The sequence below is a fragment of the Lygodium microphyllum genome, unplaced genomic scaffold, assembly GCF_053477565.2.
Source record: "Lygodium microphyllum isolate KBCC unplaced genomic scaffold, Lygodium_microphyllum_v1.1.10 scaffold_32, whole genome shotgun sequence".
NCBI lineage: Eukaryota > Viridiplantae > Streptophyta > Polypodiopsida > Schizaeales > Lygodiaceae > Lygodium > Lygodium microphyllum.
The window spans coordinates 2,767,656-2,782,045 of NW_028229515.1; positions in this window are offsets into that span (position 1 = coordinate 2,767,656).

Genomic DNA, 14,390 nt, shown 5'->3' on the forward strand with positions numbered 1-14,390 from the left:
ACGTAAACATTCTGCCCTTCTTCTTTCCTTTTGCTATCAAGCGATCTTTATTTTTCATATCCTCAACAAAGCATCCATGAGGATTAAATCTGACCTGCAAGCCCTGTTCAACCATTTGACCAACAGAAACCAGATTCTTGGTGATATTCGGGACATGAAATACATCGGACAGGTATTTCTTTTTCCCATCCTGCATAGACAAAGTAATTTTTCCAATCTGCACAATAGGATGTGCAGTATCATCACCAGTCTCCACAAATCCTGGTTTTTCCATTTTCCTTGCATCCTCCATCCATTCTGCATGACCTGTCATGTGGTTTGATGCACCTGAGTCAACATACCATACATCATTGCTTTCTTCTGCACTTGTCACAAAATTGTTCATGTGCTGCACCATAAACAAATGCTCATTTCTGTCATCACCCTGTCTACTAGAAGATGCATAATTTCCTTGTTGCAGTTTTCCATTCATGATGTCATTCTACTTTTTATAGCAGTCTTTAGCCATATGACCCATTTTACCACAGTAGTAGCATTCAACATTACTGTTTGCATTTTGGCCTCTTTGCCATCCACCACGACCTCTTTGGCTCCCCCTGCCTCTAGAGTTACCACGTCCTCCTCCATAGGACTGATTTTCTTGAGTTTGTTGCATATTCTGATTTCTACCACAGCCTCCAAATCGGCCTCCTCTACCTCTGCCTCTACCTCTTCCAGCATTTGAGTAAAAGACAGCTTCTTTTGAAGTTCCTCCTGAAGAAGATGCACCACCATTTCTCTGCTCCTCAGAAATTAGAAGAGCAATCAACTCCTCAAAGTCAGGAAATCTTTCACGAACGGAAATGGATGTTCGAAACTGTGCATAATCCTTTCCTAGACCATTCAAGGTCACAGAAACTAAATCATCATCTTCCACTGGCGACCCAATGGAAGCAAGTGCATCTGCAATCTTCTTCACCTTCATGTGGTAGTCATTGATGCTCATATTTTCTCTTTGCACATTATGCAACTCTTGCTTGAGCTGCATTTTCCTGGCTTGTGTATTTGTGCTATACATTTTTGACAGAGTATCCCATGCCTCCTTTGGCGTACTTGCATCCTGAATATGCACAATCATAGAGTCTGAAATGCTGATAGACAGCCAGTACATAACTTTCCTGGCTCTCTCATGCCATGCTTTGAATGCCTGCATTTGCTGTTGATTGGGAACATCAGGAAGAACTGGTTCTTCTTCATTTCCTGCAACAAATTCCCAATATCCTTTTCCCATAAGGAAATTCGTCATTCTAAACTTCCATGCCTGGAAGTTGTTCTTGTCAAGCTTTTCAGTGACAATCTGTGAAAGAGAATCAGACACCATTACAGAATACTGCAATAAATTCTGTCACTGCAAAAAACACAGCTTCACCCTCACAAGGGCAAATCTGCAAAACTGGCGAAAGTGGTATTTGACCACACAGTCATTTCCTAGTGACGATTTTGCATAAACAGGAACCAAGGATGATTCTGAAACTCCCAATGTCTCTGCGCACAAGCATACAATGCAATTTCTACAGTAACTTTTCACCGACCTGTAGAACAGTGGCTGCACAGCATAAAACTGAGCCTTTTCTTGAGTGCGTGCAGAAAACTTCCGTCTGCAAAGCAGGCCCCGAAATGGCCTCAAATCAAAAAAACAAGGTCGCCAAGGGCTAAAGGCCTCTCCCGTAGCATATACTACCCTCTTGCTTCACCGCGAAGGGCATCTCAACCTGAGACAATGCACTCCTGCAATTTCCGGCTGTGCTACCTGCAAGGATCTGCTCCCAAAATAGAAAATGAAAGCAACACTACTCCTCTTACCAGACCACCGCGAGCTTGGCTTGCTTTCTTGAGCTCCTTACCACAAACAAGGCTCTGATACCATGTCAAGATTGTGGGAGAGAAGGAAGGAGTCTCGCTTGAAGCTTTCTTGCTTGCACAATGGGGGAAGACACACAAGGGTGGAGGCTGAAAACAGTTTTCCTCTTCTTAGTTGTGTAAGCCAAAAGAACTCAAGTACAAAGAAAAATAGAAGAACCCTAGATATGGGTCTCAAACCAAACTCAACTAACTAAGGTGGCATACTAACTGAGCCACGAACTAGAGTAGATAAAGATAGCTATCATGTAGCTATTATTCAGGGGCGGTGTACCAACCGCATCTACAACTGACAAGTCGGTGACATAAATACACAACGGTCACCCTGGCGTATCACGAGTGGAGCTCGATATCTCAACAGTCCCTAAGGCTTGTGTCCTGCGCAGAAGGAGGAGATATCGGCAAAAGTAGATTCGATACGCAAAGTGACCCAAAGGAGAGTTGCTGGATCAAAATTACTACATCAAATGGCCCCCAAAAAAAATATGCGAGGTGCATACGTGGGAGCTTCCAACTCGAATACATGTGTGGACAATGCTCTGAATCTTAATACCCAGGTTCCAATTGTATTCTCGCATGAAAGGGATGCGTTAAGCATGACGGGTTTTAGGAAAGTTTAAATGCATTTATTCATTCGTTTACGAAGTTAGTGCATGCCATGCATTTGAAATTTCTTGCACTTCCAAGTTGCAATCCTGAATCCATATTGCATAGGTTAAAAAGATGGATTTGTCTAAATGCATCCTAGATTGCCTCGCAGAAAAGAACAGCGCAAAAAGCACTTAGGTAATAATTTCCTAATCGTGACTCGTGCATGGGATAATCCTAGACGCCCGTTGAATGTTGTCCAAAGTAGTCGCAATGCATGGAAAGGAATTTTATGAACTCGTAAATTGCATGTAATGATAGTTCATTTTGAGACGGGTTAAGTGCTAAAGGAAGGATTAACTTAATGTTGGACTCATGGTATTCACTCATACATGGAGTTCTTTTATCAAAGTTTGTATTTAGGAAAGGATGCATTTTTATATTTAAGCTTGAATTCAATGCATTAAACGAAGGGTTTATGGGCATAGTTCTTGATGTAAATCAACGTAGGGTTTATACGAGTAGCCCTAAATTGTCAATCATTATAGCTTAGGCAAGGAAAAGAAATGGTCATTGTAAATCTTATAGTTGCATAGAAGGAAAAAGTCTATGAATCACATATTTGCATGGAATGTTTTATCTTGCAATTATTTACTTCTCTTAGGAAAAGCATTTGCACCTCTAAGGAAAGATCACCTCTTGTCACAAGACAATTAGATCAATTAGGTAAATCACTTGTAATGGTGTAACTCAAATGATGATCACCTCAATGTGCTAGGTAGAGCTAAGCCGCGATAAAATTATGCCTAGTATCGCACTCGGGAAACCGACTTAATATTTCCTCAAAGGTCCTACCCACATTCACGGAATGTTAGGGTTAGCTAAATGCCCATGCAAGAACATTCTAGGGTCCTCATCCTAAGGATCAATTGGCCAAATACTAGACTTTCGTTTGAATTTAGAAACCCTAGCGCCAAACGTTGTCGGCCTAGTAAGGTAAGGGTTGGGTTGGGTCAAGGGGACATTCCAAACCCTACATCTTGACCAAAGGTATTCTTGACTAAGGAATACCATGCGATGGAAAAAATGACCCGGCAAGTTAGATGCGACACTTGTCTCATGTAACAAGTTGCAACGTCGCATGATTTTGTTGTTAACCCTCAAATGAACAAAAGTGGAAAATAAGAAAAAGTTAAAGCAGAAGACAAAGGCCAAGGCAAACTAAAACTGAAGACAAAGATGCACAAGGAGAAAAGTCCTAAATAAGGGAGAAAGGCGCACAAGGAAAAGCGTAAGTCAATACTTTTGTAAAAGAGCACAAGCGCATCATGGTTTAATTCAAGGAGCGCCGGGCTCTCACCCATGCAATTTGTAAATGTAGACGGGCGGTGGAAAGGAAGCTAGGAAGATAGAAGGACAATGGGGAAAAGGGCGTAGGCCACAGGCGGCCATGTAAAAAAGGGGATAATGGGATGACCGCCCAAAAGGGATTTAGGGTTTTGTATATAAAGTTGAAAAGTGAATGAGAAGCTCATTCTTGTGTGTGGCCAAAAGTGGTTCTCCTCTTCTTCTTCTTCTTCTTGCTTGCTTGAGCTTGTGCTTGAGAGAGGGAGTGTGAGAGTGTGAGGGAGTGAGTGTGTGAGGGTGAGGGACTGGGGAGGAGAAGCTCTCCATCTTCTCCTCTCTTCTGTCAAGAATCGTGTGGTGGGGGGACTTGCTCAAGATGCTGCGCCGAACACACACAAATTGCACAAGGAGAAGTTCACTCAAGAGACAATAAGAGAGATGGAGGCCAAAACGTTTTCTTGCTGGTTTCTTCTTCTTCTTCCACACTTTTACAATGTACACAAAGTATAGATAAGATACAACATGAGAGCGGAATTTAAGTGCTGGGAAGTGCTTAAAAATAGCTAAAATTTATGAATATCAAGGGAAAAATATTCAACATCAAAGGCGCCGGCTCGATCTAGGACGATTTTAAGCGCCAAAGTGCTTTAAAGATGCCCGAGTGACGCTTGCTGATTTTTCATAATTTTTCAGGTAGTCATGCAGGTTGACACGAGCTACTGGCCAATGCGGGATGCTAAGCCAGACGCCCGGGATTTTTCAGAGCTCAATTCCGAGTACGGACGGGGAAATGGCCAAGAAGTTGGGCAAGATTTGAAGGGGTGGACCAAAGTTTGGCCAAATGAGTAAGTGACCCTTGGGAGCCCAAAATGAAAGTCACATGAAATGTAGGAGAGAAATCATGGAGAGAGAGAGAAGAAGTCACGCCTACATCACCCTGATTTTTGCACCTCATGCTTGATGGATCAACCATGGGGGTTGCATACAACCCATAGAGCAGGCATTGGTCCCTCATTCCCCTCTGTATGCTAATCTTATCACCGCCCTCCGCTCCTCAATTGATGGCCTGAATACTGAGATATAAATCTAGTCTTTCTCTCTCCTCCCTCTCTCTCTTCTAAAGGCAAGTTCATGTGGGAAGAAGAAAGAATGATAGAGGCTTGTCCGGCATGGATCGGATTGCTCCACGGGCTGGGAATGGTGATTTGTGATCATCATGAGCATGAAGTGCTGCTGATTTTCAAATTTGCAGCCATGGACATGAAACCCGAAACACGCAAATAAGCGGTAATTCAATTTTTTTCAAAGGAAATTTGAGATTTCATGGCTTTTGATTGATAAAATGTTGTTCATGTGGGCTAAAAATTATTTATGTTGCTGTTTCCCATGAGTACTTGCTATTCATAATCAGAAAATCAAAAAAATATGCATCTTGTGACTTAAAATAATACACTAAAATACGTAAAATATGGAAAATCAAGGAAAAATGATGTTTTTGGGCATAAAAATGGGGAAATGAATAGGAACACCAACTAAATTTTCATTTTTGCTACAAGAAGGAGCTAAGGGCCACATCCCATAACCTATTTTGAATTTTTAGTAATTAAATAATGCAAAAAATAAGAAAAAATGCAAGGAAATAGAGGAAAATCACTAAAAATAGAGAAAAATTGCATTTTGGGTGCGGAAAATTAATGATAATTAAGAACAATATTTGTGAATGTTTGTGGGGATTGAAGCATGAGGATTTGCCTCAGTTCAACCCCACCTTCTTGTTCTAGTGTGTTTTTCCCGCTTTTTACACATAAAATGATGGCAAAATGCCCTATAAGTCTATACAACAATGCAACATTTGATCGATGGGAGGGTAGAGTGATTAAAGTGTGTCTAAATGTGGAGTAACATGATTAAAAGATTGTTGTTTTTTGTTTGCATGCCATACAGACCGGTGAATAATTATAAAATAAGAGCCTAGTAGCACTAGGGTTTCCTTGGTGCTAGGTATGTGCAACGCCGCATAAGAATGGTAGTTGAAAATCATTGAAAGGATGTTTTGCACATGTGCACAATATTGATTTCATAATTGTTTGAGCACTTAGCATCCACATTATGCATAAATCATGGAAATATTTAAAGGTATCAAAAATCCTGGATGCACAGCAATTGTTTTCATTAGGACCTTGACCCACGTTGAGTGAGAGACAGGACACCCTAAGCCATAGGCTAGTCGTGGGGTCTAGGGAAAAGAGAAATAAGGACAATGGTACATTCCTGTATACAATTAAATGGTACCTTGAGTGGATTTTGTGCGACATGTTTATATGTTGAGCGACGCATCGAGGGGCCAATCCCCAAGGTGTAGGAGAGTCGCAGAGGGGTGGCGGCACTTAGCTGTTGGAGGACCCCCTATGTCTGTGCTTCGTGCCATTAGGCAATGTGTAAGGGACTCCCTCTGAGGAGTAGTGGGTGAGAGAAGAGTGGATTACAAACGACGTAATACAAACGCAAGATGTCTAGGAAGGCAATGTATGTGTCATCAACGCTCCTGGCCGCGAGGCCGGGGGGTTGTTGAGTGCGTGAGATAGAGGTCCGGCTAGTGCAGCCGGCTCGTTCTAGGTTCCATCAATGGTGCGTCTATCGGGAGCCGCTTAAAAGTGGCGGTCCTCGAATCTTGGTTGTCTAGGGACCAACTTGCAGTTTATGCCAAAGGATATTGAGATTGATCTGTTATTTAGCGATAAGCATCGTCTAGCAGAAATCCAAAAGCAAGAGAGAGACAAAAGAGCTAGGCGACGTGCTAAAATTTTTAGGAGATATTCCCCTAAGCGTAGCGGTGCTGAACCCTTACGAGGGAGTGAAGCTAGTGGTCTTGGGGCCACAAGCAGTAAGTTAGGAAAAGGTGGAAGCTCTAGTGCTCCCCTTTCTTCCATAAGCCAGTCTACATCAAGTGCGAGAGGTGTGACCCCACCGTCCCCTATTCCTAGTGCAAATCCAATCCTCGTCATGGCGCAGCCTATTGCAATTCTAGCAGGGACGACATATTTGCCGGCTCTAGGTTACCTGCTACCCATTTTTAATGGGCTAGTTAAGGAAGATGCGGAACTCCACATTAGGGAGTTTCAAAAGCTGATGTTTAACTGTCGCATCCAAGAAGAAGGACATTTAATGATGTTCTTCAATATGACTCTCAAAGGAAGAGCCGCTATATGGTATCATGGTTTAGAAGCCGGAACCATATTGAATATTGATTCATTTTATGGAGCTTTTCGAAGGGAGTTTTCCCCTGAAAGGGGTGGACAATATTGGTTGCGTGTACTCAATGTGACCCGCCAAGAACCACACGAGGATATTCGTGCTTATGCAAAGAAAATAAAAGAGGTTTTTCGTAAGTTGGACACCTCTATTCCTATCCCGGCAGTTGCCCAGTTGCAATATTTCCTACATGGTTTGGACTTTAATATCCAATTGCAGTTGAGTAGTGTCCCCTTGGGGGATATAGATACTGCCATTACACGAGCACAAGAGGTGGAATCCCGACTACAAGCAGCCTATGCTTCTCGAGGCAATTCGAATATGGGTTTAGTATTGGGAAACAATATGGCGATGGCCAATGGCAGTAGTGGCGATGGCCAATGGCAGTAGTGGCGATGGCCAATGGCAGTAGTGGTCAAGGGATAGCGATGGCTAACCCTAATGGGAGAGGGAACATGATGCAGAATGTCCCTTTATTACCAGCTTCCCCTAGCATATCCATGCCTACGAGCAGTCAAATGGCTCCAAATGGTGGAGGCCAGGTGGTCAATTCTAATACCACGCCTGTGGTTCAACAACCAATGCCTAATCGAATTGTTAGGCCGATGGAATGACATGGTAATGACCAAGGCTATGAGTCGAGCACTTCCAATGTTCTTGGTGAGGTTAAGGACATGATGAAGCATTATACCGACATGATAACAGAGCAGTATCGACAAATAGCCATTGATGTCAACTTCCTTTAAAAAAAACAAAATTTGATAGGAAGTAGATACCCAGATGAGGGTGCACCTTCGAGGTTTAGTTGCAAATGGTGTGGTGGGCAGCACTATCCAAGAAATTGCCCAAATGTTAAGTGCGACATCTGTGGAAAATTTGGCCATTTAGCAGCTACTTGCTGGAGTAAGATCAGTTCCCTCCAACGTGGTAGTCGAAAACCAGGGCCTCTTAATCATCGTGGCCAAGGAAATGATTCCCAGCGCGAGAAGATGGGCCTAAATAAATAATTCAACGACCAAAGACTACAGTGGAGGAGCTACCAAGTGGTTGTGGGGTTAGTTTGATTGAGGCTCTATGCGTTAATGATGCTAAAACCTCTAATCTGCGAGCTGTTCTTACAAGAGGTCAAAAGGGTAGAGAAGCCGACAAGGATAAGCCTGTCGATGGAAACCCTAAACAAGGCGACAAAGGAACGCAAGTTTTGGATCCTGCCATGGAAGGGGGACCTTTGAAGCCCGTGGAAAGTAAAGCCGATAAGGAACCACCAAAGAAGAAGGTGAAAGTTAAGAAAGAGGCAATAAAGCCGGTTCAGAGACCTAAAGAGCAGATGGTTTGGCGTGAAAAGCGAGCTCTATCGAACTATCATGAATTCGATTTGGCGAGCTCTCTTTGTGAAGTCAAGCCGGATGTGAATCTTTTACAGCTTATTAAGCTTTCCCCAGGAGTACGCAAGGAATTTAGAAAGATCCTACGTATCGGGTATATTGTGGAACCTTTGGGTATTGCATGAGTTGGTGATGATTGATTCGAGCATGCTGAGAAGCATTGCCCAAGGGTTGCAGCCTATGTCGATGGGATATTAGTAGATTATGCCATTGTCGACACGAGATCATCTGTTAACATTATGAGTTCTAAACTGATGGAAAGGTTGGGTCTTGCGATCCAGAAAGATACCTCCACAATTCTTAGAATGGCAGATGATAGTTTGAGACAGCTGGAAGGCTGCATTACCAAGGTCCATGTCACTGTTGCAAATGTAGAATGCCTGTTGGACTTTAGGGTGATTCGTTTTGCAAGCCGTCCAAGTTACCAAGTATTACTCAGACGACCTTGGAACTTGCAAGCGGACTGCCAAGTAGATATACCCGCCGGTCGACTAATATTCGGCAGAGGTGCCCAACGCGTGGTGGTTGATGCTTATCCTGAGTCCCTGCAGAGTGAGAGAGCTCCTCTATCTTCTACAGAATTGGAGACATTAGAAGATTTATCTACCAGTGAGACATCATTGAGTGATGAGTCCAAAGAGGGATCCACCATGGAAGACATCTATCAGATTACTTTGAACGAGCCGATAGAGGGCCAAGATCGTATAAGAGATGCAGATGTTATCGAGCTAGACCTTGGTACGCCTGATGATTCGCAGCCAATCAAATTAGGTTCTATGCTCAGCACAGCAGAAAGGGAGGACGATGTGGCCTTGATTCAGGAATTCTGTGATATCTTTGCCTGGAGTTATGATGAGTTGAGAGGCATTCCTCCTAGTCTTGTTGTTCATACAATTCCGTTGAAAGAGGGCAGTCGTCCTGTATGACAGAAAGTAAGGCGTATGCCTTTCGAACTGAGGGACGGGTTGTTTGAAGAGTTACAGAAGCTTCGAAAAGCAGGTTTGATTTTTCCTGTGCAACACACGGAATGGTGTTCGCCAGTTGTGATCAGAAAGAAGAATAATAATCAAATTCGATTATGTGTAGACTTTAGGGAGCTGAATAAGCAGACAGTTAAGGACTACTACCCGTTGCCATTTATTGACCAGATTTTGGATCAATTAGCGGGTAGGGAGATATATTCGTTCATGGATTGCTTTGCAGGATATAACTAGATGGCAATTGCAGAAGAGGACAAGTTGAAAAAAACTTTTATTACTATATTTGGTACTTTTGCGTACCATGTGATGGCCTTTGGTTTATGCAATGTGCCTGGTTCGTGGCAATGAACAACAGATAAGACATTCGGTGACATATCCCCTGAAGAGTTGAAGGTGTTTATTGATGACTTAGGGGCTGCCACCATGAGAGAAAGGCAGTTGATCATTATAAGAAAATGCTTTGAGCGCTGTAGACAATTCTGCATCGCCTTAAACCCACGGAAGTGTGTTTTTGGAGTACCTTATGAACTATTGCTGGGTCATGTGGTCAGTTCGGTAGGAATTGCGACAGATTTCGAGAAGGTCAAAGTTATAGTTGCCATGGGTCCACCACGCACTCCGAAGGAAGTTCATAGCTTTCTGTCTTCGGTTGGTTATTACCGTAGATTCATAAACGCCTTGGCAGAAAGAACGTTGCCGCTTACAAATTTATTGTCCTTTAGCTTTTCATTTGTATGGGGTGACCCTTGTAAGGTAGCATTCGAGGATGTGAAACAAGAGCTAACAAGAGCGCCCATTTTAAAAGTACCTAAAAGATGTGAGGTATTCTATATATTCTTAGCAGCCACCATGTATAGTATCAGCTGCTGTTTAGCCCAAATTTGGGAAGAGAAGTGGTACCACCCGATTGCTTTTGCTAGCCGGAAGCTGGGGGTATCCGAAATCAATTATACCTACATGGAGAAGTTGTGTTTAGCGATGGTCTTTGGGACCAAGAAATCCAGGCATTATATTCTCTATGAGAAAGTCGTGCTTTATACGAAGGCGGAGGGGCTTCGATTATTGATGAATAAGCTATAGCCGCCTGATCGTCTAGCAAAGTGGTTGATCACTTTGCAGGAATTTGATTATGAAATCAGGAGTAAGCCACCAAGGTTGCAAGGCATCGTGGAATGTCTTGTGGACTTTGGGGAGCCGAAAGAATCTGTGGCTGAAGGTAGTGACATGGAGGTGTTATTTAAAATAGATACGGCATCTATTCCCTCCTGGTATGCTGCAATAATGCACTATTTATCAACGGGAGAGGCGGGATTCGAATTATCTAAAGCTGAGAGAAGGAAAATTAAGCAGCAAGCGTTAAAGTTTGGTTTGATCGTAGGTACATTATATCGGCAAGGGGTTGATGACATCTACCACCGATGTGTGATGCCTGACGAGGTGCCATTCATTTTGGAAGAGTGCCATGATTCTGCTTGTGGCGGCCATTTTACTGGACGGCTTATAGCACAAAAGGCTTTAAGAGCAGGTTACTAGTGGCCTGCCATCTTCCAGGATGCGTTTGTGTATGTTAAGAGATGCGATATTTATCAACGACATGATAGTCGAGAGAATAGAAAACGACCACTCACCCCTATTATGGCGATACTTCCATTTGAGAAGTGGGGAATAGACTTTGTGGGTCCTATTACTCCGTCGTCGACTGTGCAAAAGAGGTACATCATTGTAGCAACTGACTACTTCACAAAGTGGTCAAAAGCACGTGCAACAAGGAAAGATGATGCTAAAGAAACTGCTAGTTTCCTTTTAGAGCAGATAATATGCCGTTTTGGTCCGCCAAAAGAATTAGTGTCGGACCGCCAAACCCATTTCCTGAACAAGGTGATCAAAAGTTTGACAGAGACTTGGCAAATCAAGCATAACAAGAAAACCCCATAGAACCCGCAAGCCAATGGGCAAGTTGAAAGCACCAACAAGCAGCTTGTGGGCATTCTATCCAAAATTGTGTCGGAAAAGAAATGGGATTGGGATAAAAAGTTATACATGGCAGTGTGGGCCTATAATACGACTTTCAAACGAGCCACTGGCCATACCCCGTTCAAGTTAGTATATGGGGAGGAGTGTGTCTTGCCTTTAGAGATTGAGTTGCTGACTATTCGGTTCGCCATCAATCATTCTTTGAGTGATGAAGATGCACTTTTTGAGTGCTTGATGACACTGGCACATTTAGATGAGCTTAAGCTACAGAGCTTATTGCACCAAGAAGTGGCGAAGCGCCGAATGAAGTAGCTACACGACCTTAAAGCTAAGAAATACACCTTCAAGAAAGGACAGCTTGTTCTATATTATGACGCACGACGTGAATTATTTCCAAGCAAGCTAGAGCCCAAATGGGACGGGCCCTATAGGATTATGAGAATAGGAATGAATAAATCTACAGTTTTGTTAGCTGACCTTGAGGGGATAGAATTTAAAAATAAGGTTAATCTTAATAAGATTAAACCTTATTATTTCTAATTGCACTAATACTATGACTGTCTTGCAGGTCTAAGAGAGATCGATCAAATATCTGCAAGAAAATCGTGATAGATTTTGATGGGTCGTCTGATCCCTTATTTAGAACACCCATATTTAGAACAATGGTATCATCAGGAAAAGCTCATTTGGTGGAGCAAGAGATATAAGCTGACTGAGCAAGAAGGCGGGACATTTATTTGGGAGATCAAGGTCTTTTGCCATCACTGCCTACAAATTTTGACGAGCATCCCTGTTGAATTCAATGATGATGGAGGGATGGAGCCTACAGTCCACCCGTTGAATATGCTGAATTTCGATTACCATAATTACGAGTAAAGTTCCGGATGGCGGGATATGTAAACCCCTTATGGACGTACACCTTGTACTTTGATGGGGTGTTTAGGGGTGCATGTAAAAAAGAAAGTGTAGGAGTTCTCATCCGAGACCCCCGATGACGCATTGTCATGAAGTTAGCTGCTTATCTCGGGTGAATTTTACCAATAATATGGCAGAATACAAAGCCCTGATTATGGGTTTGAATATTGTAAAGAAGGGTGGTATCCGTCAGTTATTGGTGAAAGGGGACTCTCAGTTGGTTTTAAATCAACTCAATGGGATGTACATGGTGCGAAACCCCATCCTTTGCATGTACCATCATACTGCCATAGCCCTGCTAGACGAATTTGATAGAGTGTCTTTTCAGCTGTTTCCACAAAATTGGAATCAGTTTGCCGATTCATTGGCTAATTTTACGTATGAAGACGACCTCTTCTTTAATTGTGGCCCTTGTCCCGATATATCTATTGATGGTGAGACAGGACCTGGTCGTTTGTGGGGTATGCTTTCTGAACATGCCCTCTTTGGCAGACGATGGTTGATCTGGGTGATGCAGAGGGTAGGTGAGACTCATCTGCCTTTATTAACTTGGACCCATAGACTGATTAGACGACATGTGATGCGAACACCTCTTGCGATATACGCAGGAGGGATGGGTCATAATTTAATGCACCTAGTTTAGGGCTACGAGCCTTTGTTCCCCTGGGAATGGTATGCTTTGATGTCTATCATAGTTGTTTCCAGGAGGATGTTATGCGTAGTATTGTTGGATTTCATTAGGCCAAGAGGGCCAATTCAATTTGGTAGCAAAGTCATGTTTGATTTCATTAGGCCAAGAGGGCCATTCCCCTGTCTAGTGCGGGTGCATTTAATCGGGTTTTTGTTTTAAGTGTTGTGCTGGACAGGTTTCGTGTTTCGTGGAATTTGGTGGAGCCAGGAGGAGCCTTTGCTGCGATGGAAGCTTCTTGTGGCCAATCCAGGTGATATCTCTCCTTTACGAGTACCTTTCTTTCCTGTTATATGTGTATTTGTACTTGTCGAGGGGATACATTTTTGTTGGGAGCCGGTAACTAAGGCATGAAGTCCCAGGTTTAGGCTAAGTATATTTGAAGGAGGTCGGAGTAGTCATTGCATCCTGTAAAGACATTGTCAGGCATCGAAAGACCTGTTTTAGAAGGGAGTCCTAGTGGCCCTGTTCTGCTAGCATGCTAGGCATCCGTTCTAGGAGTTCTTGTTAGTAGTGAGGCAGTTAGAGAAGCCTGCCAGAAGTTAATAATGATGATGCCAAGAAACCTTGAACATCCTGTAAGATGAATATAAATACGAAGGTGTGTAAAAAGGGGTTCTAACCCCTATCAAAGAAAAGAAAAGGAATGAAAATATATAAGCATTTGATCATTGCCTTGCGAAGGCCTGGTAGGTTCCTGGGGACGAGTCAGACCCGGGGCCAATACCTTGTCTTCCTAGGGGTGGCTTCTTGCTGAAGAATGAATGACAAAACAAGGAAGGTTAGAGCGAAAATAAAAGTGAGCGTTAGAAAATGATTAAGTGTCGCCTTGCGAGGGCTTGGTAAGTTCTTAGGTGCCGAGACAGGTCCTAAGACCGATGCCCTGTTCTCCTTGGGTCACTACGCTCAGCTCCCTCCTTTTTACATGCCCAAGTATGTCAATAAAATAAAAATCCTAAAAGAAGAAATGTACTAAAAGCAAATACTCCTTGATCAGGCTATAGGAGTCTTCGCCTTGTAGGAGCTCCTAGTTGTGTTGCCTTAGTTGGTAAGTAGTTCAGACTACCACTTAGGGCAACCTCTTTGGTAGGTTTTTTAGTTTGGCTGTGTTGGAGCAGTTGGTTAGCGACTCACTTCGGATCTTCTATTAGATGATGCTAGGCCTACTCCTTGCAGATGTCATGCCTTGGTTCTGTCTAGGGGTAGGGGGAGTATTGTGCTGAGTTTTATCGTATATTTGTTTTGTATCAGCTTGATGCTTCTTTGGTTGTTTATGTGCAAATATGTTCATGGATTCGACGAGCTAAGTCGCCCTATCCCGTGGGTGGTCACCAATGAAAGCGGAACTTAGGTGCCGGGAAG